This window comes from Cyanistes caeruleus, chromosome Z (assembly GCF_971803275.1).
Source record: "Cyanistes caeruleus chromosome Z, bCyaCae1.hap1.1, whole genome shotgun sequence".
NCBI classification, from domain to species: Eukaryota; Metazoa; Chordata; class Aves; order Passeriformes; family Paridae; genus Cyanistes; species Cyanistes caeruleus.
The window spans coordinates 68288399-68314847 of record NC_141732.1 but is presented as its reverse complement, the minus strand read 5'-3'; the positions used below and the strand labels follow the sequence as shown (position 1 = coordinate 68314847).

General features: G+C 38.2%; 1 long non-coding RNA gene across 1 annotated transcript in view; it reads right to left on the bottom strand.

Moving 5' to 3' along the window:
* Window positions 1-684: 684 nt before the first annotated feature.
* The window catches only part of LOC147648545 (uncharacterized), a 58573-nt gene continuing 32808 nt past the window's right edge, over window positions 685-26449 (bottom strand). The window contains exons 2-3 of the long non-coding RNA XR_015281214.1: window positions 17396-17539; window positions 685-2668 (exon numbers count right to left, since the gene is read on the bottom strand). This is a non-coding gene — a long non-coding RNA (uncharacterized LOC147648545). The remainder of the gene's footprint in view (window positions 2669-17395; window positions 17540-26449) is intronic.

Genomic DNA, 26449 nt, shown 5'->3' with positions numbered 1-26449 from the left:
TTCTTTGTCTTAAGTTTTTGGGATAACACAGTTCTCTTGCATTATTAACTCACACGTATCAAGTTTAGAATGTGTCTTTATAACACCCTTAACCCACTTCTTGCTAATTGATGGAAAAGGTTGCTAATACCTGGAATGTTTATGAACAAAGATTCTAAGGTCCGAACTGGTAACTGGAAGTACATTTGACATCTTCAGTGCATATTTTGTTTTGCTACACTTTGTTTCTTGTGTATTTTAGTTTTGCTGGATGTATGAAATAAAAATGCCTCTATGACACCTCTTCCTCTTCACTTACACATGACAGATTTTTCTCTTATTGGGACCTCTGGGGTAAAATAGATAATTCTTTTTTATTCATACACAATACTCATTCTTAATACTGTGCCATCCTGAATAGTCTGTGTGCCAGCAGCAGGCATCATTGATTTTATGATTTTTTTCTTCAAAGGTAAATATACTGTAAAGTACGGTATGTGCCCTTCCTCACTAATATCTCAGTAGCTAGTCATTTTCTATTAGCCTATTTTGATTATGAGACACATTTAAAGTGTATTGCTTGGATTGCTTTTGTTCATACCAGGTCAGATGCAGATGTAGACAAAACAGTAGTCATATAACTCTGAAAATATTCTCTATTATTTCTGCACCATCAGAGTCAAGAACAGGCCCCACCTCATTTCAGTTGATTCCAGTTAATTTTAATATCTTTGAAAGTATATCTACATGAGGAAAACCTGAAAAAACAGCCTTCAAACACAGAAAAGGTTAAGCAAATAACTGGATTTATCAAAAGGCAGAGACAATCAAAATGTTTTGTTTAGTTCTCATATTGATTTTTTTTTCCACTTGAATTAACATAGTTGATATTGTCTCATAATCCATAATATGGTTTATTTAATGCAAGTGCTCTCTAAGAGATAGAGTGTCAGGAAGAGACTGCAAATGTAATCTCATAGATTGGGGCTAAGAATGATCTTAATCTAATTGGGTCCTAGGTCTCTTCTCCTGCAGCTAAAGAAAAGGCACCATAATATTGCTTTATTTGATTGCAAGGTCTTTGGAATCTTCCTCTATGTTTGTATGCTGTCTAGTGCCATGGAGACTTCTCCTCAGTTAAGGCCTGTGGATGCTGTTGCAATATAGAAAAATGAGAAGGGGAGCAAAATGACATAGGAAATTTCTATAGACATTCTGTATGCAAAGATAATGTTCTCTGTTTCTAGTAAAAAAAAATAAAATCCAGGTGGGAATACAGACATTTCTTCAGAAATTTTTAATGTAGGGAGTAATCACCTTTCTGGCTGGTCTTTCTTTAGGAGGGAACTAAAACAGAATTACACTGAGAAACTTGCTTTTAGCTGAGAAGACTCCAGGAACATATTTATGGTGAGAGCTTGCCCTTTAGTCTAAAAAGCAATAAACAACCATCATGAGAAATGGCAGAGTCAAGAGGGGTTTACAGCCTGGAATTTATTAGAACAATGTTTCCTCATACCTAGTAAAAAATTTTTGTCCTCTGAAGGTTCATTTAATTTCCTCGTTGGGCACAATGAGAATTAGTCTCAAAAAGAACCACCTGTCTCACCCTCTTGTCCTGTTCGGCAGTCCCCTGCAAAGCCAAACCTCCTTCCTTTGTCTGGAGCAGTGGACACAAGAAAATATTTATCTGCAAGGGATAAGGCAAACAGGACCACAGTGTATTTGTTCAATCACTTTGAAAAACTGAGTGGGTGAGCCGGAGTTCTGTGTACAAGGTTCAACATTTCAAAATAGAATACTTGGAAATATACTTGTCAGCACCACACTCTTGCTTCTGGATTTCCTGTGTAGCTCTGGCCTCTGCCCAGCCTTAGGAGCCCCCTGGGCCAGAGACCTGAGCCGAGCATGGTGAGACAGCACAGCTAAGCAGCAAGGCTTCCACTTCCAGGGTCCTGGACACCAGCCAGGGCACCTCTCCTAATAGAAATCCCATGGAGAAAGAAACATTCAAATTCTCTTTGCTCTAAGCAAAGTCTCGAATAATCTTTGCAGGCAAACCGCACCACCAGCTTTATTGAAACATCCCTTGCATTTCACAATCCACTCTCTCCAGGAGGCCTGAAGGAGCTCTCTAAAATCCACAGTGACATTGCTTTAAAATTGGATTTGTTTTCACCCACAGACTTGCACTTCAATCCACACAGTAGGATCCCCTCCACTTTATTTCATGTCATCTGTGGGCTGGACTTAGGACAGCTGGAAAGAAGTGCCCCAGCAGCTTCTCAGGTTACAAATCACCTTTTGCCGAAACAAATACATAGTTCAATCATATTTATCACAGGGCCTTGTACAGAGCACGAAACAGACTAACTATTTTCCTCACACAAAGCCCCTCCAAATGCAAAGTCAGCGTCACAGAGCGGTCCTCCGACACCTTACATTTGCATACCACGGGGTAAACGTTCTCCTCCTCCCTGAGTGCCTGTTGGGTAGGGAGTCAATGTTTGATTTCCTCTTCACAGCCAAGAAAGCTGGCACAGCCGGTATGAGACAGCAAGGCATAGCTTTCAGCAGTTTTGGGAGAACAAAAAATTGCAGTTGTAGAAATGTTTCTTGGCAGGAAACTCTGCAGAACATTTAGTCCAACCTCCTGCTCTAAGTAGGACTGCTTCCAGCCCAGGATCAGCTGTAAAGACAAAATAACCACTGAGATCAGGATAAATTCTTCAAAATGTTATAAGACATCAACAATCTATCATTTTGTACTACTGGGTGTTTTTTCCCCTAAATCACAGATATTTTGCTATAAAAATGTGGTGGAAACAATCGATCTTTATTTTGCTACCACACCTCAGAGAATTTATCAGATGTTTCTACATTGTAGATTAAATCCTGTTTATTTTCTACATGAACAAACATAGAAGCATGTAGAAGCAACTTTAGCAGCCTCCTACAACCTGAGCACATAATCCCTTCTTACCCCAGATTTCATGCCAGGTTTAGAGGTGTGAACAGTGAGAATCACTGTAAACATGAGTCTTCTCAGCCTGATGGAGTATGACAGCTAATAATTTTCACTATTCACTTTTTTCTTCCCATACTGCTTTGGTCAGTTATAAGCAATGTTTGAACTTTCAGACCAAAAGACTCACAGCAGGTTCCACACTGACTGTGAAATATTTATTTTCTTGAGGAATTCCCTGAGCATTTCATGAAAATAAATCATTGAACATGGAGTTACTGTAAAGAAATCATAACCTAGAACTGAAGTGAGCAGTGCTGGGAATACGTATCAGGAAAAGGGTTGATGCATTATCCAAGACACAGACTTATTGTCCATAAATATATTTTTTCCTGTCAGTGAGATATCTGGAATTGTTTGTCAGTCCTTTGCAGCCCTGATGAACATGCCCCTTCACCCTTTCCCACTCCAAGAAGCTTGAGGCCAGCAGACTGTTTTACAAGTTGCCTATTGCTCCTTTGAGACATCAGGAATAATGACAGCAGTGGAAGAGCAGCCAGGGTCATACCAGAGGTGGCAGGGTCAAGAAGACTGTTCCCTCTCACTGGACAGCTGACCTTTTGAAACCCAAACAGAGAAGGTATTTCCTCTAACCACAAGGAAGATAAAGTAGATTTGACTTTTTGGCAGCTGTGAGGCCAGAAACTGCCTGGATGGATGGATGGATGGATGGATGGATGGATGGACGGATGGATGGATGAATGGATGGATGCAGCACAGACACACAAGTCTTCAGATATATAAAATATGTCAAGGGGATTTTTGCTGTTCTAGATCTTAATTCACAGTGCAGGGTGGGAACACAATGACTCAGTTACTCTGTCTAGCTGTGTCTAACTACATCACTCTGCCTTCTCCTGTGCAAAATTTATTATCACCCGTGAGACAAAATCTCTGTTCACCTGAAAAGGTTTTACCTGCGTTATCCCAGGTACCTTTGGAAAGCCAAACATATTCAAGTGACAACATGCGCAGATTTAGCTCCATTTAGAATCCAAGTCATCCTTCATAATTGCTAATTTTTTGAAAGATAACCTGTTGCTCCACATGTGGCAGCACCTTTAGTTACTGGCAAATCTTTATTCAAACCTGTTTCACACTGCTTTTGCACTGTTAAAACTGTGCAAGTCAATGAAGGTTCCTGTGTCTCCATTTGGGTATTTAACTCCACTGTAACTGAATTCAGTGTAGGAGGTCCTGATTTATACTGTAATTACAATATGTCTCAATCATGATTGTAAAATAGTACATTTTTAGTTTCTTGCTATTTACATATTATTATTTTCAACTTCTAGAAAGCAAAAAAACATAACACAAAATAACTTATGGTAGTACATACAGGTGAAAACCAAGACAAATTATAATTTTTGGGTCTGCAGTCTGCTTACCTGCAGTTTTCTGTGCAGTCTACCTGATCAAGGGATGTTTCTGCACTTAGCAGGAGATAAAACTTCCTTTCACAAACAAGCATGAGAAAGTGTACAGGAAATAGCACCCAATTAAACTTTATGGCACTTACATAATGCTGAAGCCTACAGTAAGCTGACTAATAAATTACCAAGCCAAATAATACAAAACATCTTACAAATAAATGATGTCTCTTGTTGGGTTCAGAAGTGGTAGAATATTAACCATCAATAGTCCCAATATAAAGTTGTGCCAAAAAGAACTCTCAAATATCAAGAATAAGAACAAGGAAATTCACAGTCTAGTGTATGGCATGATGTAGCCTGGTTTTTGAGAGATGCTACAAATCAAAAGCTTGCATGAGGTTGACTACTCGCTGTTCTTTTGAAAATTGAAATTTTTCCCACAGAAAACAGAGATTTTAAAAAAAGAGAAATAGACATTGCAAGGGGAGACTCTCTCACACTTGCAGTGGCAAAATTTTCCAAGGAGTGCACACAAGGACTGCATATCTTATGGACAGGAACACACAGGACTTTCACAAAGTTGAATTTTTCACTGTGTAATTAACCATAACTGCAGTGATCCACTGAGAATATTCACTCAACAGATCCATTTTGTTCCAGGTAGACATCTTTAATCTTTATGTAAATTCTTATTGGCCTCCTTTCTCCAACCCTTGTACTTCCTCACAACGTGAGAGGACAAAGGAAAAGAATTTGTGGAATGCAAATTGATTCTCAGGCTTTGAACTTTAAAAAATTTAAATAGCATTCAAATCCAGTTTCAGTTTGAGGGATTTTTCTTTGCTTTTTAGTTGAAATTTTGGATTCACTAATTTCTGATTTTGACTCTAACTTTAATAATGTTTCAACTAAGAAACCATAAAAACTGTTGTGGACATATCCTTCGCTATTGTGGAATGTTCTGACATGGCTCCATATCATCTACAGGACATACTAAGATATTTGTAATAATAATTTAGAGAGGTCCAGAAAGTGACCTGAACACTGGCCTTTGTTTCTTGTGCTATTTAATCACTTCCAAAACTTTTGAGGTGTCCTTGTCCTGGACCACTTTGTCTTCCAGGAGTTCCTAGGTCAAATCCAAGGAGACAGACAAAATGGACACTACTATGGAAATGCACTTCGGACATGTTTATGTACAGGGAGTAAAGGCCAGAAAATTATTCTTGGTAGTAGCTTCAGTAGGAGAAGATAAAGAAACCTGAGAGAAGAAAGGGCTCTACAGTTAAGACTTTCTGGAGACCTTTCTGCAGTTTGTTTTATGATCACCCATGCCTTCTGTCAGGGTTGTGTGATTCATTTTATGCCTACAAGTGCCATTCCTTCTCTTCTTAGTCAGCACAAATTTTGGAGGGCTGACTCTGCTCTGTCATGATGGGTGTTGTGGCTGGCCAAATTCAAGGTCTACTTCTGGCTGTGAGTGCATATGTCACTCTTTTTATCCTCAAAGTTCTTTCTAATTAAACACAGTGGGAAAAGCATGTAGGCTGTTTCAGACTAATGCATTCAATCCAAGAACTTTGTTACTGGAGTTGTCTTTGAGCTGTTCAAATGGCTCCTGAAAACTATCAAAAGTCCTTCAGACTTATATTAGATGAGTACTACTGGTTGGCTGATTTTTTTTCTTCTTGTGGTTTTTTCCTGATTTACATCTAAGCACTAAGGTAATTATCTGAAGAGCAGAAATACTTGCAAAAGACACTGCACTCAGGTCATCTGGAGAGGTGAATCACTATCTTGAATGATTACCAGCAAAAAAAAAAATGTCATGGAGTATGTCCTTATAGAGAAAAATAGCTTTCAATCAAATTTTAATAGATAATGTTACAAGGTAAAATAAAATGAGTAAATATCACTGTGTGACAGTAGGATTTTTATGCACCTAAAACATCTGTACAAATAAACGTCACGTTCCGTTGACCTCTTCACTCTTTCCATCAATACAAGGGGATGCTGTCTCTTTGTCAGAACCAGAAATGAGCTGGGTGGAATTTTTAGCATATTCAGGATTGTCTCACATCTTTGTCCCTGGATCTCAAGGGGATGTTAGGGCTTTTGCAGACTGCAGTGGAAGAGCTAGGGCCGAATTTTCTATACATTGGAAAATCTCACCTGTTTCTCTTTCTCTCTCTGAGGTACTGGCATGTTTTGGTATGCAAGTAAAAAATATATTTTCTGAAGCATAAAATTATTTGCAACAGGAACCAAATAATACATGTAACATGAAAATGTTTAGATACAATCTCTGGAAACAATTTGGTCTTCTTACAGGTGGCCTAAGAAGAAAAAAGTATTACATTTACGTTGTCATTTCATGCAACACTGCATCATCCACAAGTATATGTAGTGCTTTTTCCACAGCAGTCCAGCTGTTTTTCTAATTGAAAATGTGAAACTGATTGAAAAAAGTCCAAGTTTCAGTTATAAAGTCAGACAAAAATTCCAAGACTTCTGTGGTTTCAAATTAACCTGTGTAAAACCAGTAAGTTTAATGTGCTTTAATGTGCTGATTGTCAAAAAGCTGTGAATTAGTGTATACATCTTAGAAACACTGTTCTCTTTGAAGCTTTCCAAGAAGTGCTTATTCATTGTAAACAAATAAGAACTGCACATCTGACACAGTCTCAACCAAATTTCGGTGTTTTTATCAAACTTGTGAGGAGAGACTCATTTTTAAAGTGAAATCTTCATTATCTATTTCAATAGATACTCACTGTCTATTTTAATGTGTGATAGCCCAAATTCTTTGAAAGAACAGCATTTCAGTTCATATTAATATTGCATATTCTAATGTCCATGTAAATTAGGAAGTTTATTGAATAAGCACAAATATAAAAGATTAGCTGTTACTACCTTTAGGATTTTGTACTTGTACCGAGTGCTAAAGGGAGAGAGAAGGCAATGAAAAATAGCAAATCTTAATGTTAGAAAAAAAGACAGAGAGACATTAATGTTAGGCTTTACCTAGGCCAATCATCTACGCATGCAGAGTGAGTCACTAGAACTGTCCAGACTCCTGATAGTCTCTTGGGCATTGTAGTCAGCTATGTTTGGTATTTCATTGACTCAAACATGTCAGTTCACTGCTTTCCTTGCATGCTTTCCTATTTTGTCAAGTCTCTCTTTTTCGATATCCTTTTTCCCTGATGGTCAGTTTGGGAATTACTATTGTGTGGTGTTCACACACTGAGATAGCACTTAGTCACCTCTGTTGTGGCATTCTTATAACTATGTGAACCTAGTTTCTGGGAATACAGTCAGCTTGCTTAGCTGTTCTGATACTGTGGAAAGCACACTAACTTGTTAAAGTTTGAGTTTATTTGATTTATTTTTTTAGTTTATTTTTTTGGCTTAATCTCCATTTTCACAAGGTAATATGTTTGCTCTGACTTGTGCAACAGACAAGTTCAGATGTCGGTGGAATTGCACCCTGGATTGGGAAGTATTTCTATGTAAATCAGTTAAGTGCAGAAAACTAGTAGTTTACTTTTTTCTAATAGTTAGGATATAATATGCTCTTAAAAAAAAAATAACAACAACAAACTACCACCGCCATGAACAACAAAAAACTAATTTGAGCTAATCATATATTTGAGGATGGAGGACTGGAGGATACCTGGTTATGTTCACAACTGCCTGAATAGTCACACACCAGACAGAGCCACATGCCAGGAGCCATAGCCACCACAGCTAATGACATTTAAGTCCCAAAAGCTATAAGATACAGATATAGAGATGGACAGATAGAGCGTTTTGTTTCTTTCTTAATTTCCAGTTACAGAAAGGAATTAATTAGATGGAAATGCTCTGATTGGCACAGGCAAATAAATGTTGGTTTTGAAGAGTGAGATAGCAGCACATCACTATCCCAGCAATTCAGTGAACAGTCCCACTGGTGAGCTCTGTCATGCATACATAAATTTAGGTTTCTGCTGGGGTCAGTGCTGTCTTGGACATCCAAATAGATTCAGAAATCTAAGGGTAATATGTGTAAGAAGAATAATCCTCATATGGGAAAGAGTTATTTGGAAGGAGAAAAATAAAATTGTGGTTTATCATTAGAAGGCAGGAAAGTCAGCCAAAAAATAAACCAAAAGAAAATTGTTTTCTGTGTTCAAGGGAACTAACTAATTAAAACAGAACAGCTGGCTGATCTGAGACTATACAGTGGACTATAATAACCTCTTAACATCCCAGAAGGGGAGTGTGTGGTCTGATTGACAGAGCTGTTCAGTTCCTGAGGCACTTCAGAGTAGGAAACTGATGCTCAGTATATACCAAAACAGGATCAGTGATCTTAACAAGGATTAAGAGTCCTGTAGCTTGTTCTGATAGTGACATTTATTTGCACAATTCCCTCTTACTCCCTTCCAGACTTGGCATTTCCAGAAATTTCCATTAAAATCTGTAAGGAGAATAGAAGGAGATATTTTGGCATCTCTTCAAACAAACTAGAGATTAAGCATCAACATTAACAGACAAGCATTCTGTGACAGATGAAGCCAACATCTGAAAACAAGAAAACTGCATTGAACATGGTGGGAATTCAATCTGCTTACTCAGAGGTCAGACACAACTCAGAGAAAAGCTGAGACTCGCCCAGAATCGTGGTGAAGAGTCGATGTCAGAGTTCCCAGCACCTGAGTCATGCACTTAGCTGAGTCATCACCACCTCTGTCAGTGCATGGCCTCATCCACGATGCATCATGCCCTCTTCCTTTCACTCACTCTTGGTTTGCTTCTAATTTAAACTGAGCGATCCTAACATTTATCCTGGTTTCAGATTTATGTGTGTACCTCTCTCAGCCAAGCTGGTGGTCTCCTCTTTTCTTCTCCTTTTCCACCATTTTGTCCCACCCAAGATTTGTGTCAGTGACTCAGACCTTTCCCTTTCCCAGGCTCTACAAGAAGCACAGACTTGGAGCACATCTCCCTTACCTTCCCTCACTCTGCCTAGGAGGCTGAGGACAGCAGGAAAACTCCAGACCCCTGCCCATGGAGGATGATCACCATGCTTTTCACTGAACAAAACAAATAAAAATATTCCAAATTCATAAGTATTTGATTTTTTTTTGTGTGGTCGGGACTATAATCGCTGTGTTTTCAGATGGTGGTTGTTTGCATTAGTAAATTAGCCCAAAGTATAGAAAGGTTAATCATCGTTGTTTCACCTGGCCCCTGTCTCTACACAAAACTCACTGTCACAGGGTTTACCCATAAAAAGAAAAATGTGTCTCAGCATCTGGAGTCAATCTTGTGAGGCCATGGGTGAGAAAAAAAGGAATAATGATATAAAAATTCTATCCCTCAAAAATAATCTTGCTATCTGTAAGCCATCTCATGACCTGGGAGATGTGTTGCCACATCTGTGTTAGGGCTGACAGAATGTCAGCGCCAACTCAGCTGCATTAGTTAGGAGGGACTGGATCATATTCAGTGGTTCACAGACAGCCACTTACTCTGTATTTTATTTGTCAGACACAGCAAGAAAAGTAATGGTGATAGCAAGGAGTTCATTGACACCTCACATCCTCACTTCTTTTTTCTTTTTTCCGCATTATCTGAAATTTTTTGAGTGCCATAGTTCTGTCTTCAAATTTTCCATTACTAACTTATTTTTATTATTATTATAAAATAATAATAATTATTATAAAATAAAGTAATATTATATCTTACTTTATTTTATTATTTTTTTTATAACACACCACCATTGTCTGTTTAGAAAAATTATAATACACATGTTTTAAAAACAGTATTCTGCTTTTTTTGTTACAAAGAATTGCAAGGAGTAATTTAGCAGAGGTATAAAGTACTTAATAGTCTCCAATTTAAATTTCTTGCAACAAGGATTGCTTTCACCTGCAGTAATTGTTATTCATTGCTTATACCCATGGTCACAATATTAAAAAACTGTCATCAGGTCAGACAATATTCTAATGTAACTACATTTCCTGGTCCTTCATGAGAAAAGTCTCAAGTTTTTACCTGGTTTTTACTGACTAACATTTAAATCAAGGATGTTTGTATCTCTGTATGGACATGCCCCAAACAAATGGACATGCCTCTTAATGGGCAAAGAGCAAACACAGCTTTACAGAAGAAAGAAAAACAAGCAACATCTCAGATAATCTTCGGGAAAATTAAAAGAAAGGATATTTAATATATTGAAGTTCATGTAAATGAGTCTTTGACACCACCACCTGCTGAATCATGATTATCCCTATGTATGAAGCAAGCACAAAAATCATCAAAGCTTCCTCATCTCTCTGTGTGGTACCATTAACCTGTGGCAGTTTGGATTTATAATTAAAAGTCCTAATGTTCTCACATGAACAGCTATTTACTGGATGGAGCAATTTAGGTTCTCAGAGGTCATAAAGGCTTTGTCCAGTTAAGCAAAAGAAATAAATAGGTGGGGTAGCTTTTAAGTGCTATGACCAGCAGGTCTATGAGGTGCCCACGTGCTGCCAGGCACAGGCGAAGCTGGAAGATTTGGAAACGTGATCTCTGCACACTGAGCCCAGCTCTGCCAGGATGGACACCAGGAACCACTGAGCACAGGGGTCCAGTGCCAGTGCCACCCCTGCCCTTTGCCTGACACAACTGGCAGAGGCTTCATGTTCAGACACATGGGGGCTGCTGCCCCATATCCTCTTGTGAAGGAGGATTTTTCTATTCTATTTTTATCTATTGTTCTTTCATGTGACTTAATGGGATGTGCAACTGTTTTGGTGAGTAGTCAGAAATAGCCTTTGCTTCATGTGATAGCAGGGTCATCATAGTTCCTGGGGAACAGGAGAAGCCTGATTCAATTGCCTTCCCAGCCTGGGGAGATTTCACACCATCTCACTCACCTCTACCTAATCAGGGGAACCACTCCTGTAATTTCTGCTGAATTCAGTAGCCATGGGATGTTATAGAAGCCAGCTTGTGAAGCAGCAAAACTCATTTTCTCACTCCTGCTTCATGTTGAATGTGCCTGCCTAAGGCTCATGGATTTTTCCTCTCACTCTTCACAAGGGCACAGGTGGGACAACTGCCCTCATACTGTATTTTGAATCTCCTTTAGGCGCCTTCCTGTCCATTGTGGGAGATCCACACACAGGCTCAAGAACAGCACTGGAGACTCTTTGGGAAGGGTCAAGTTGGAAAAGGAAGCACTGTGTGAAGTTGGGTCCTGGTACTGTTGGATGTCCACTGAACAGAGGGGGACTGGGTGGTATTTCAGGAGATAATTCAGGTCTACCAAAGTTCTGTCTTGGATTTGTAAATATTTAGCTCAATCCCATACTGAATTCTCAGATTTTCTGGCTATAAAAAACATGGTTAAACCATGGCTTCAGTGCATCTAAAGATAATATATATGCCCAAATGATTTGGCAATATAAATAACTTGAATAAATCTAGGGCCTCCTAAACTGACCTTGGTAACCTATACCATCAAATCAAGTTTCATAATGATATATAAAGACAATCACATTGAATTAAAACATCCCATGCATCTATAACACAGAGCTTCCACATTTCCTGTCACACCAACCTCTTTCCAATTACATAACAATAAAAGGAACTGAATTCATACCTTCCCCAGCAGTAAAGTAACAGTATTTGCCAGCTATGTGAGCAGCTTTTGTCAGACTGCAGCTTTTTTTTCCAACAAGCTTAGTACTCTTCTCTTTTGCCAAGGGGAAAAATACAATCACGTAGCAAAATGTTTAAACATTTTCTAACTCTTCATCTTCAGAAGGAACATAAAATTGGAGGAAGGATGAAAGCTGCAGAAAGTCAACAGTTAGACCTTTTCTATTTCATTCAGCTGTTAACCTGAGCAAACCTTGTAACCTTTACACATGTAATGCATTTATATTTTATCATGAATTCCACTGCAGAGTATGGCATATTGCAGAGAGGTTCAAATAGATTGAGACCATGAAAATATATAAAATATCAGATGTATTAGTCTTAAATTAGGGCTTATTCTGAAAGAGAGAGAACAAAAATTATCAATGACTACAAATTACCTGCATGAAGAAATAAAAATCATTAGAAAAAAATCTGTTTTCTTCATGACAAAAGACAAGAAAGATGCCTAAAGTTGTGTGTCAGACAGGTCTGGGCATGGTTTCAGTGCTGATTAGGGAAGGGCTTGCAGAGCTTCTCGTCCACTTTGTGATGACAGATTATAACATGCAGTTGTACTAAGGGGGATTTAGTCTTATTAGCCTTCTTCCCTCTGCCTCATAAATCATTTACTGCTAGCAGCAGATTTACTTAGCACATATCTCAGTGATTTAGTAAAGGTAATGAGCGACAAAATGGTTTGATTTGCAGCCAATCTACACTACTGATATCTTTAAAGTGTTTCCAGCCTGGCCACTGTTGGAAGAGCACTTTTCACAGCAGTTATCAGAACAAAGCTGAACTTCCTCAGTCTGCTCAGGTCCCATTGATCATGACTTTCCTTCAGAAAAGTCTTCAAGCTTTGTTTTGCAGTTTGAAAATTTGCACATAAGTGGATCTGAATAGGTAAATATATTTGCCCTGGCAAGTTTCTTCTTTCATTTTTGCTTTTTGAACATTAAATCCAGCAGCAAATGGCTTTATGGGTCATATTTTCAAATGTCCCTGACCTTACATATTTATTTACATCATAAGCAAAATAAATTCATTCTGGTTAGATAATATGTAGTAGTCTTATGTATCTCATACCTTCCTCTGGTAAAGCAGCTTCTGCGGTTGTGTCCTGTGAGTTTTCTCACACAGAACTCCTGATTCCCACCTAGATTAGCCCAAGACAGAGAAATTACCTAATTAGAGGGTAATCTTTACCTGAAGTCTTCAACTGACAGATCACACTGTAGACATTCATTTAGTAGAAAGCTAGCTCTCACTGAATTGAGAGCAAGAGGAAGAGTTTGGTGAACAAGAACAGCCAGCATGAACTTTCCAAGGACAAATAATGTCTGGCTAACCTGATAGCCTTTATACAGATGGTTCTGTGAACAAGGGGAGAGCAGTGGACATCAGTTAGCTGAAGCTTAAAAAGATTTTAACTTGTTTTTCAGTAATATCCTAATAGCTAAACTGCAGACATATGAACCAGGTGGGTAGAAAATTATCTGAGACTCAAAGTGTAGTGATCAGCAATTTGATGTCCAGGTGGTGACTCACCACTTGTGACTGGGCTTAAGAGCTAATACGGAGCACAATGCTTTTGAGATTTTAAGAACTACTTGGGTGTAAGAACAGAACACAACCTAGGCAAGGTGGAGAGGGCACCAAAAAGAATACCATGGTCAACACAATGGAGAGCAGAACTCTCAGAAATTCAAAAACTGACAAACCAAAACCTTGTGCTGTTCATCAAAAACAAATGCCAAGTGCTGCCCTTGGTATGGATCAGCCCTATGCAGCTGTGCATTCTGGAGGTTATCTGGCTGGAAAGGAGCTTTGAAGAAAGGAATCTAGGAAACCCTGAAGGATGACAGGTTTAGGATAGGACAGCAGTGTGCTGCTGGGGAATGGAAGAGCTGCACACAGAGCTGCATGAACAAGGAACGAGCAGGCAGATCAAGGGAGGATTATTCACCTTCATGTAACACTCTTCAGGCCACACCTGGAATACCCTGTCCAGCATTGATTTTCCCAGTAGATACTGAGAGACCAGGACAAAACAGAGAAGGGGCAAAGGGCTACTAAGTAGTTCAGATGCTGAAACCCTTTGACAGGCAGGAGGTGGGATAGTCTGGTCTAACTTCAATGACTTTGGAAAGGATATTGCTCCAGACAACCTCCAGAGGTCCCTTCCATCCTAAGCTATTTTATGACTGTAAGACTACAAGTAAAAAAAAGCTCAGGGCCTTGTCTCACTACAAGTAATGTAAAAATTAAATGTAGCAAAAGAAAAAAAAAACCACACCAACCAACAAACCAAAAAACAATCAGGTTTTCTAAAGAGAAATTCTTCATGAAAAACAGAATTATTTGCATTGTTGTATGACATCTGAGAAAAAATGATGCCTAAAACTTTCATTCAGAACAGGCAATGTAATGAATTTTATTCTCAGATAGCAGTCATCCTGATTGAGCATGTGATGAAAACTGCTGTGATGAAAGATGCTCCTCAGCAGATTTGTTTATGAGTGTCCCAACCCATGCATATTCACAGCACAGATGCCCTCCCAGTTTTGGCATGATTAGTGTTTTTTTCCAAAAGTCAATCTGTATTTACTCAATTCTGCTGTTTTCCAGTGCAATATTAAGAAAAAATTCTTATGTGCCTTCATTCACACTGTAATAAATTGTCTTTATTGTCACATGGGGTATGTAAGTGGTAGCATAAACAAAAGCAGCAACATAAAGTGGTAACATAAAGAAGACAGTGAAACCAGACACACTGAATATTATTGACCAATCAATCTTATTGTAACATTGCAACTGCTATAGGTTTTGTTCACTGTTTCTCCTACCTCACCACTTTTACTGAATATTCTAGTAATAGATAAAATATGGATCTGAAATGTCATGAGGTTATCTGGCACTCTTCAGCTCTACCTGGGAATATGCCCTAACTGGAGGCTATCAATTTCCTCTGGCACACAAGTAAAGGATGTTTTCTGGTGATGTTCTACAAACCTGAAATAAAATATATTCCAGTGTAACTTTAAAACAGTATGTGTGTATGTGTGTGAGAGCAAGAGGGACTGCCTTGCTAAACAGAGCACTCAGTAAAGAGCAGAAATTCTGAATTTCAAACACAGTGAGGTCTTAGAGTGACAGACTCAGAAATCTTTGTCAGGTGTCCAGTTCTGCTACTGGCCCAATATCTCCTGGATAAATCTATTCAAGGCCTCAAAGAGGAGAGAAATATTTCATTTTGGGAAGCCTGTTAAGCTTGGACATTAAGTTCCAAGTACTCAGTGCAGAGGACATAACTGCAGTGTTAGAAATTAACAGAGCTGCAGTTCTAAGCAGCTAAACAATATTAAGGTCAAAACCAAGGTAACTGCAGAGGTAAAATAAAATTAATTTAGATGACAATTAAATATAGAATTTCCAGACTATGATGCCATATGTTGGCACATAACTCTGTTTTAGTCCTGCTTTGGGAATTTATGTCTTTTTTGGCACTATATAAAGTCCAAGTTAATTTTGTCATGGAAAGTGAATGGAAAATGTGTTATAAAAATGCCATTTACATTTCTTGGAAAAAGGATTTAACATTCATATAAGATGTACTTTAAATAATTTCTTTGGGGATTTGAAGAAGGATATGCATACAGAGGGTCAAGGGGGAAGCTTAGCAGTGTGAATAGGCAGAAAACCAGAAGCCTTGCTCAATAAAATGCCTTAAAGAGAGCAATATGTTGGCTTTGCTTCCAGATGTGAAGCTGAATCCATAACCTTATTAGGACCTAACCACATTTCAAGTTCCATTTGCAATGATCATGGATTAAATTGATTACCAAAAAGATTGCAGCAACCAAGGGCTTAAACAGACATTTATGTGTCTATTAAGATCATTATAATTAGCTCTTGGTTCACAGATTACAAAATAATTCTAAACTAATCTATGAAAATCATTTACATATCCTTGCCTGTGACATTCAATGTGTGACATTCCTGAACAGTGAGTGGGTATAAGAAAGAGCTTGTATAATTTCTTCTTTCATTCTTTTGGTACATGCACATTTCCTATATGGTTTATATTCATGTATAGAAACATATGTGTAGTTTCTGTACTCTAGACATTGTAATGTTGATATTGTGGCAGCTCTTACGATTTATCTAGATCATTGCCTACAACATCACATAGTCATATAGTGCAATACGCAGGGCTTAAAACCACCACAAATTTTGAATGGTTACATGAAAACAAAATGGTCTTGATTTTAAAAGCCTGCTTAATATTTAGGCAGCTCCTGACCACAGTTAGCTCCCTTGTTCTGGCATATGTTTAGATGTCCCATACACCCAAAAGGAAGCTATAATTCTGCCAAGCCCTGCCTTAATGGCCATGAATCCATGACAAAATTTTGTCCTCTATGTGTGCTGTTGGTGTTGCTGACATCTCTCAGCATGTCCTGCTCTCTGGAGGGGGAGATGATGTAGGGGACATGACAACTCATACCCAGAGTAACCCAGCCATGTTTGCCTCAGCAGATCTGGTGGGATCATCTTCTCTCACTGCCAAGAGCACTGATTCCTCAGCAGCTTCTATTCCAGACCCACCATTTATCTTGGGATGTAAGCCCGGCTTGAGCAGCAGAGTCACACTGCCCACCAGCTCCTTGTGACTCAGTAGCCACAACCCCTCTGAGCCAGGCTGCATGACTGGCACGGCAGCACAGCCACCACCCAAAGAGCTGCTGACCTGTGCCCCCTCCTGCCAACAACCTGTGTCATCCTCAACCACCACTGGCCCTTCAGAACACTTCTCTTGCCCAAAAATACTAAGCAGTTATAAGACAAATGCACAAGGGAATAATTTTCATTATACAGTCACATCTTGGATTTGAAATTTTCTCTTTCCCACCCTGAACTAGAGCCACCATAAATTAAGTCAAACCAAATATCACCTCTATCCTTCACCTTCAAAAGAAGGATCAGCTGCGTTACTGAGCTGGTACTACTGAACGTGTTGGGTTTTTTTACATAGATTAAAATTTCTGAAAAGTAAACAATAACTTCATCCCATGACATTTGGAAAAAAAAATATTTAAAGACCAGTTGGTGGAAATGGTAATAGCATGTTTAAATTTGTCTTAAATTCAGAATATTCCATTTTAATCCACTCATTCTATATGTTAATATTACATTCTTTGTGTTCCTGGGGATTCTTTCTCTCCTCTTCCAGGAAAGTCCACCAATCCTCTTTTTTATAGGCTTGAGCATGAGGCAGTGAGAGGAGCAACTGCATCTTTTTTCCAGGATGAATCACAGCCTATGTGATACTCACCTAGCGTTTCTTCAAGATCAGGCAGACTTCTCTCCTTCACAGATATTTTTCAAGGGGCATCTTGGCACTATCTTGCTTTGAAGTCTGGCCTGGGTTAGAACAGCAATGGTACTCCTAATTTATTCGTATTTATGACAGAGACAGCTGTAAACAAGAAGATATTTCCTTCAGAACTGAGATTCTGGGTTTCATGGTAATATCCTAAATCTCTTACCTGGGCATTGGTATTTTCATTGTATGGGAGCTGGTTCATAGTAACATGTAATCCCTGAGCATGAGGCGTATGCTTTTTTTAAAATGCACTAAAAATTACCAGTGATAACTGCTTTATGGTATTTCTATGAATATAAATATGCAGAAAAATGTCATACAACACTGTCAGTAATGTCAGTGGCTGAAAAAATAGGCTAACTGGTGTCAGTCACAGCTAAATGCCAAAATTACTCTAAATCCAGTCTAGTGATGAAATTCCTTAGATCCTGACCTTCACTAGGTACCGGCATCTTCCCAGAAGTGTCATTTAGTCAGACAACAGCATATTATCCTTCATACAGTCCTGCTCAGTGGCTTACTCTTACCAGAAATTGACTTGCAGCTCACAAGGGCAGCAGCAGCTCCCAAATATATTTCCACTGACTAGATGCCACCCAGATAGATTTTTTGTCTTGCACCAGTTAGCTCACAACAACCAGTGCCTCATCTCCGCTCTTCACAGATTGAAATTATATCTTCTTGTTCCATAGGATGGACAAAATCAAATACTTTTGGGGGTTTATACAAGCACAACACCTGCAACACATACATTAAAAGAGAACTGCTACCCACCTGATAGCTCCCAGGCTGAGCCCTGGGAAGGACTTTGAAATCTAGTAAATGTATTAAAATATGTTGCATACGTGATGCAAATCCATTTCAAAGTAACATTGTCTTTAAAAATGTGAAGTCTAATCACTGCTACTAATTACATAAATGCATAGAGAGAAGGCTACAAATTACAGAGGGAAACATTAAAAGTAGCCCCTAAGACTATGTGGTTAGAAAGAAACTCTGAGGTTTGATTCTCTTAATGACATTGAACTAGAGGATAAAAAGGAAATGATTCTGAAGATCTGCTTCTTGTAAAATGCTCTGTGGGGCAGCTGCTGAGGCTGTGAGCCATAGCTGTGATCACACTGAATCTTGTATTCCCTTTTCTGTATCTTTCTTCGGTATTGTGACTAAGGCCAAAAGATTCGGTGGGATTCAAAGGATGACCAGATTTGTACTCATGATCTGAGCATCAACAGTTCAGAACATCAGCATCAGTTGAGGAGACTCATTAAAGAAAAAATAGTTTCAAAAGCTGTCACCCACTACACCTGACAGCATAAGGGCACTTTTCATTAGAAAGGCAAGGATGAAAATTTTGTTGGAGCAGGGAGCCTTGCAGTTCCTAAACATTTGGTATCTGATGCATGCAAAGATGACAGATTACTCAGATCTAGGTGAAGACTGAATATTGATACCCTGTGCCCCTGCTTTGAAGACAGATGCATTTATCAGCAAAGAGCATAAAGACAGAGTTGCATGGGGCCTGCCAAGCTCTTATTTACCTTTCTGCTGCTGCAGTCAGAGGCCAACAACTGCTGCCACTGGAAAAGTACAAGAAAGGAAGTATGCAGTCTTTCTTCTGTGGGGTTTTTTGAGGGGAGTGAGGGGAATTGAGTCCTGGGAATTACAGAAAGGTAGGAATTACAGAAAGGTAGGAATTACAGAAATTTAACTAGGTTTATGCACCTAATTTAGACTCCCAATCTAGTAGGAAGTCTCGCCAAGTCCCTGGATGCCCTGTTGAACCAGGTCTTTGCTCATGGAATACCATGGTGTACTTGAGAACAGTAATAACCCCACTATGAGATGTTCAGCTGGACTTTCACTGTAATGCCATGGAACCTCTCATTTACATGATGGCACCTGGACCCTGGCCTTTGGCATGAGATTCCTGAGAGTCATCATGCACATCAAACACCACAGGACTGCACCAGATTTTGGCTCTTATGGCTGAATCCGCCAATAGAGACATTGTACATCTCAGGTTATGGTTCAAAAATTATCAGAAACACAAAAAATTACATATGCTGCCTGACCAAAATTGTATGACTCCATGAAGAGCATTCAAACTGTTGGGATATATTAGCAGAAAGCTTTCTTCTCTACAGGAGGCTGCAGAGCAAATGTACTTAATGGTGAGCAGGTTTAAGTTGCCAACTTCATGTGGTTAACAGCTTCTGGTCTATTAGAAAGAATGGCAGTACTAAAGAAAGTCATAAAATAAGCATCATCTCATCACACTGTCATTATATTTAAGTAGTATCATCCCCATGTGGAAAAAATTGATGACAAAACATTAATTTTTTGGCCAAATAATTGAGTGGAAATTATGGATTATGTTTGTGCACGTGGATGGTGTCCACCCTTTTCTTAAAGTAAAAAAGGATTCAAAGTTTATGTTTTAGTCATTAATTTAAAATTCTACGCCAAGATGCTGTAATATGCAATGATTGCTATGATAAGCATAATCACTGAGTTTCTGCAGATTACTTTGTCTTAGAAATCACAAAAAAATTTGATAACATGTACTTTTACACTTTATTTTATTTTATTGATGTAGCATAATGTTTTGCCAAAGCCAAACCTCTTTACAGAGGTGCTAGTGGATCACTACAGTTTTCAACTCAAGACTCATTTTCATTGAAAAAGAAATTAAGAAAACAGTCCTTTTCAATTTTAAGAATGTTTGTTTCAACAGAATTCCTTTTCAAAATGCTTGCATGGTTTCTTTTCTATTCTAACCCAGAATAAAAAACAAATTTTGAAACATCAATGTTTCATGTACTGGAACTGCTACCCACTGGCCAACTCCACTTTTTTATTGAATCCTTGTGTTCCACATAATGAGAAAACACTTTGTACTGTTTGTTCCCAAGTAAGACGTGACAGAAAATCTGACTACTCTTTCAATTATTTATTTCTTTATAGGCATTTTCTGTGGAGTTCATAGATGGGAGAAATTCCTTTCTCCATAGGTGGGAAAAAACCTGGACTGGATTACCATCATACAGTTTGGGGATTTTCAAAAAAATCTAACAATTACAAAATGTAGCTCCCCACCCCCTCATTCCCCCCCAAAAAATATAAAACCTCACCAAAAAAACCAAAACAAACAAATAAAAACTGAAAAAGAAAATAGTTCAGCAAAGATAGTGTTAATTATTATTTGCCTCATTCAGTGGTCTTTCTATTGTGCATTAAGATTTTACCATGGTGAAAATACGGTTATAAAATCTACTTTAAAATTTTATATGAGTGATACAATTAAACTCACATAAAATCATAATATGTGCAGCTTTTAAAATGTTTCATTTCTTCTATAATGTCTAAAAATCCCACTTAAAATCAAAATTTGAACATAAGTTTTTATAATATGCACACAAAACTGCAAATGCATATTATCAAACTGCATCTCACCACTTGGGGTTTTGTTTTACAGATCTCAAGTTTGTGGACAGTTTAATAAACAAGGATTGGGAAATCCTAATTACGTCTGTATGTCATTTATGAAGTCAGTAGATCTACTTGTATAATGTTCAGGCTAATCATGTGAATTTCATTCTGTCCAAAGTATTACGCTCATTTATATAACCACCCCATTCATTTCCTGTTTCTTTATTCAGTGTAGAAATAATGAAGCTCTTGAGACTGCTCAGCTTGGACTCTTTCTTGCAATTGCCAATGAATGGATTTAGTTATGTAGATTGTCCTCATGAATATTTGCAGACAATTACAGCTCAGCACTATACTCATTTTATGGAGATAATTTCGTGTGGATAAATGACACATTTAGTTATCTGTAACATTTTTATCATCCTCTTGGAGTAAGAAAAATAGCAGCAAGAAAATTTTTAACTCCTTTTGCTTTTAACTTTTATTTATGAATTAGGATGCCATGACTTTTGTGAAATCAAGGATAGTAAACAATGTAGATTTTAGACCAACAGGAATTGAACAGAAACAAAATGCATCTTGCGAGCATTAGGTACGAGGATCAGATAAAAATATAGTTGCACTAGTATAATTAATAACAGTGTCATAAACTAAAACAATAAAGATGACATTTAACTGAAAAGATCTGGTTTAAGAAAGTCTTTAAAATTCACTAGATATATTTCATTATTAACTGAAAGCTCTCTAAAGTGAAACTACATTATTCTACTGCATTGTTTAGCTTATGAGAAAATATGTAATTTAGCTATCTGTTCAAAAAATTGAATTCAATTAAATATTCACTTTCATTTTATATTCTATTTGTTTCACTGTCTGTGTGTTATTTAACATGTTTACAGGTCAAAAATGAAGTGTGTACTCTAGTGAATCATGGTCAAAATTGAAATTGCGGGTGTTTTTCAGGATGCAGAATTTCTGTGTGTAAAATAATGTAGCCCCACTAAAATGTCAATCTTTTTTTCCATGTTTGCTTGGAAAATTATTTCCCATGTTTCCAAAATAAATTAGCATACCTTATGAAATCATATTTCCATAACATTTTGTCATCCAGGAAACAGAAGGGCTGGGCTTATTTGCATAAATACAGTCTCTCATTTCCCTAATTACTAACTATTGTTGTCCTCCCTCCATCATTAAAAATTCATTTCTGAAATCATAATTAAATAATTAACAAATACAATGTTTAGTACTTAGTAAAGGAAATAACTAGATTATTTCCTACATTTTATGCCATTGTGCTCTATAAACATCACATAATGTTATGTTCCCCCCATGCTGGAATCCAACTTCTCTTCACAGCTATACATGTGAACAAAAATTCTGCAGAGCTTTCTTGTGTGTGATGTTTTATGGGATAAACTTACAGCCAAAAAATTGTTCAAAATTCTTTTCATAATGATTTTTTCCTAAAAAAAAAAAAAAGGAACACAAAGGAGCCAGGGAAGACCATGGCAATAAGGGTCTCCTGCAACTGAGCACCAAATATTTGACACAAAACTACACAGGGAGTTGATTATACCTTTTTTTCTTCTTTATATGAATTGTTATAGAAATTCATACCTGCAAGGAAGGTCATGATGTGTAAGCCCTACTTGGGTATTGGTCAATGCTGCTGCAGAAAGCTTCTGTTCTGACAGAAGGGAAATGCAATGGTGTGCATAATCTGAAATGCTGCTTCTCACTAGTGTTAGAAGATGAAGAATTGAAGAGATGAGTGATAAGAGTAGGCACTTTTATTTCCCTGTTATGGAAAGGGAACCCTTTTATGGTTTACAGAACAAGAAATGCTGAGGTTGGTACTGGGAATCAGGTTCTGAACTCTTATTCAAGTCATATTAAAGACATTAAAGACTGAGAATGGATGAAAGCTTTTAAGATGAATTAAAATGCTTTTAAGATGAATTAAAATTACTTCCTTTCTTAAAATAGGGAATATTACGGGGTTTATTAGGGGACTATCTTCATTGTTGGCATTAAACTATTTGAACCTTCAGGAAGTGACTATGTACATTCAGTTTCTGTAGAAAGTAATCTAAGTGCCGTACTGATAACTTAGGTCTTAGATGCTCTTCTTCAGAAAATAACTGATCTACACATTAATATACCATTTTAAGACATGTACACATGCACATGAGTACATTGGAAGTTTTCCTTCTGCAAACTGACGCTGAAGAGTAATAAAAGAGTATAAAAATGTATTCAGTATACTAAGATAAAAAAATGAGCAATAATATCATCCAAGAAGGAAAAGAATTTATATCTCATATCCTATGGACCACTTTTCAGAGGGGAAACATCTGAAAGTGGCAATCCGACTTATCTATCCTGATGCAGACAGCATGGCAGGTCTGGTGGGGCAAGGTCTAGCCTGTCATACCACAGCCATGCTTATTAAGCTCTCTTTCTCCAGGAATGCAGCAAAAGATGCAGCAGCCCCTCTCAGGTTAAACCACTCCCTGGAAAGAAGAACCAAGACCTGACACATCATCAGACTGTGGTGGTGAGCAGTATGGAGACAATGTAGCTGAAGATAATGGGACATTTGAAGTCTTTTCCCTACGTGACCAACCCTATGAGTGGGCCCAGCAAGAGACTGAAAGGATTCCTAATGCAACTAAATACCAGGTGCTGAGGTTTCATTTTCCACACTACTGGCATAGCTGAAAAATGAAGTGGATAAGCTGACCAATATTTAAAAATTCCATATCTGTGGAAGTATGCATATAATATGACACTATGATTTGTTCACTAGGGCCTTCTGGAATGACTGCCAGCAGGTCCTTTACACATTATTTATGAAGAAATTATCCAACAATACTCCAACAATAAAAGAAAGTCATCTGCTTAGAAATAAAAAGCAAAATAATATTACTGATGTCCAGGAATGCTCAGAATGGTCCTCTGTTCCTTGCAAAAAGAGCTGATATCTGGGAAAAGCCTGAAATCTACCACAAACAAACTCCTGAGCTCAGTTTGAAGGATAGCAACAAACACCTGATCAGAAAAGGTGGTTCAAAAGAATCAAATGTGGTTTGATATAACTCCTCTAACTCACTTACAGAGAAGGCACAGTTAAATAATGAGTGAGAGGTTATTTAGGTTTATGTCTTACATGTGAAATGCTAGGCAAAGATCTCTCAAGCTACTTCCAACGTGTGCTGGTAAATCTTCCCTGAGTGATACAAAATCCCAGTTTATGTACATCTTCAACAAGGTCAATTTGTGCAGTTCTGTGCCCAACCAAATAAATTCAATATTAAATGCAATATTCAGAGAAGATAGTCTACTCTTTAAACAGCAGGCACAGAAACACGAGGTAGTATCTATACTATTGCAAATCAAAGGTGATTTCCATGGAGACAGGTTGGTTTTCCCACACTTCTAATACATGTGCATCCAGAGGGAGTGAGAATAGGTTGGTTTTGTTTGCAAATGTCTCTTGGATTGGAGAGGCAGCAACCCTCTGTAGTCAACAGAACAAAACAGATGCTTCTAACCCACAACTCAATTGTCCTACTGTAGATTACTTATTTTAGGATGAATTGTCTCTTCCCCAAATTAAGGTGCCTGATTTCCTGCTGACCATAGTCTAAACAGGTTTAGAGGTACACAACTTTGCTGGAAATTACCAAAATATAGAAAATTACCTCTCCTTCTCCATCTTTTCAGAGTTTGTTAAGATTTAATAAAGGTTTTTGAAGATGGCAACAGTCATGAGTCTCAGAGACATGCTATGGCAAGGAAAAGTTTCAAGGATTGTTCTCACTATGGAAGAGAAAGGGCTTACTTTATTTCAGTATCTTCAGTTCAATTTATTTCAGTATCTCAGCAAAGGTAGAGCCTTCTGGTCTCAGGAAAAAGAAATCCCTCATTAATAGAAAGGGAAATCAATAGTGCCAAAAAGCTGTGCCAGAAAGCAGATGCAGGTTACTGGAAGACGTTGTAGGACCCCATGAACAAAAAAATTATTGAGGTTGTGTTATTGCCTCACACCCAAACTTATGCAAGCATTTCATTGCTCTGTATTTTTTCCTAGTTGCAGACTCCTTTTTCATGACTCGTTTGGACACCAGCACACAGCACTGTGGTCTATCAGCAGGACCTCCTGGCTCAGGCTGTGCAGACACAGCTGTGTGGTGGCCAGCCCATGGCAAGCAGAGTCACAACATGCTTCCATGGAGCCATTGGACACACAACTGTGGTCTCTGCTGGCTGAAAGAGCCATGGCACCACACAGCTTTCCTGCAGGCATTTGGTGGCTGTTTTGAGAAATCCACAGTCATTTTCAGAGTTGCAATGCAGTATAAAAGCAAGTCAGTTTCATACAGTTTCAGGTTTCACTGCTAGCCTTCTAAGCAACTCCCTGAGTAAGATGCAGGCAAGCATTTCATGACCTTAATTTCCCATATGGTTGACTCATTATTCTACCTCCTGAAGCCAGCTCTTGATTTCTTAATATGTTTTCCTTTCATCTTCTGCTCACGGCTGTCATACTGGTTAGAAGATATTCCTGCTATTAACATTGGGAGTAGTATTCTTCCCTTTCTCAAGAATACTGGGAAATTTTGGGCAATGGTCAGAATTATCACAGGAATGTAACATATTTGGTATGCTCCTGGACATAAACAAAAATAAGTAAGTCTCTTTCAACCTTCTTATTTATAGACTCCACTACAAAGAATGCCAGAAGTCTGCTTATATGTGTCTGGTTGCATGTGCCTCCTAGCATACATATTCAGCACAGATACAACTACACCAGAATTGCTCTGGCCCTGTGCTTTCCATTTAGCTCCTTCCACCTGAGGCATGTGGAACCAAGGACCCAGCTGCAGCTACTTCCCAGTGCCACAGAGGACTGCTTAGAAGATAGGGGAGGCCTTCTTGTTTATGTCCTATCCACACTGTGGGACTACTCACATCACCTAATTCCCCACCTTTCCGACCAAAAAGCTTTACCTTTTCTCACAGCTGTGACTCAATGTAATCCTAGCACTTAAGAGCCACAGCCTACCACACACCAGACACTGCTGTAAGCAGAAGAAAAAGATGATCACCCATCCAGAAAGATTTACAGTGACATTAAGTCTGGCTTGATGTCATCTCTCACAAAAAAAATGGTATTACAGTGTTCAGCTGTCTCTTCTGTTAACAGATCATGAACCTGAAAAATGTGTATTGTGTCCAGCTATTTTGTAGGCTTTAAATGTCCATACCATCAGAAACAGTAAAGTAACAGATGGTGGATTACCAGATCAATTACCAGTATTCTCAGTTCAGTAGCTCTAACTAAAGAGGAGAAGGGTCTTGAAATTCTCCAGTCTACTTATCCCTAAATGACTGATCACACAAGATCTTTAGTCCCTTGAAAGCAGACTCATATTTCAGTACTTCCTCATAATGGTAGATGTGGTGCTGAAGAAAAGTAGCTAAGAAACCTCACAGTGAAGTTGAACAATGATGTTACCGTAAGAAGTAAATGTGTAATTTGGCAAGAGGGAACACACGTTTTTA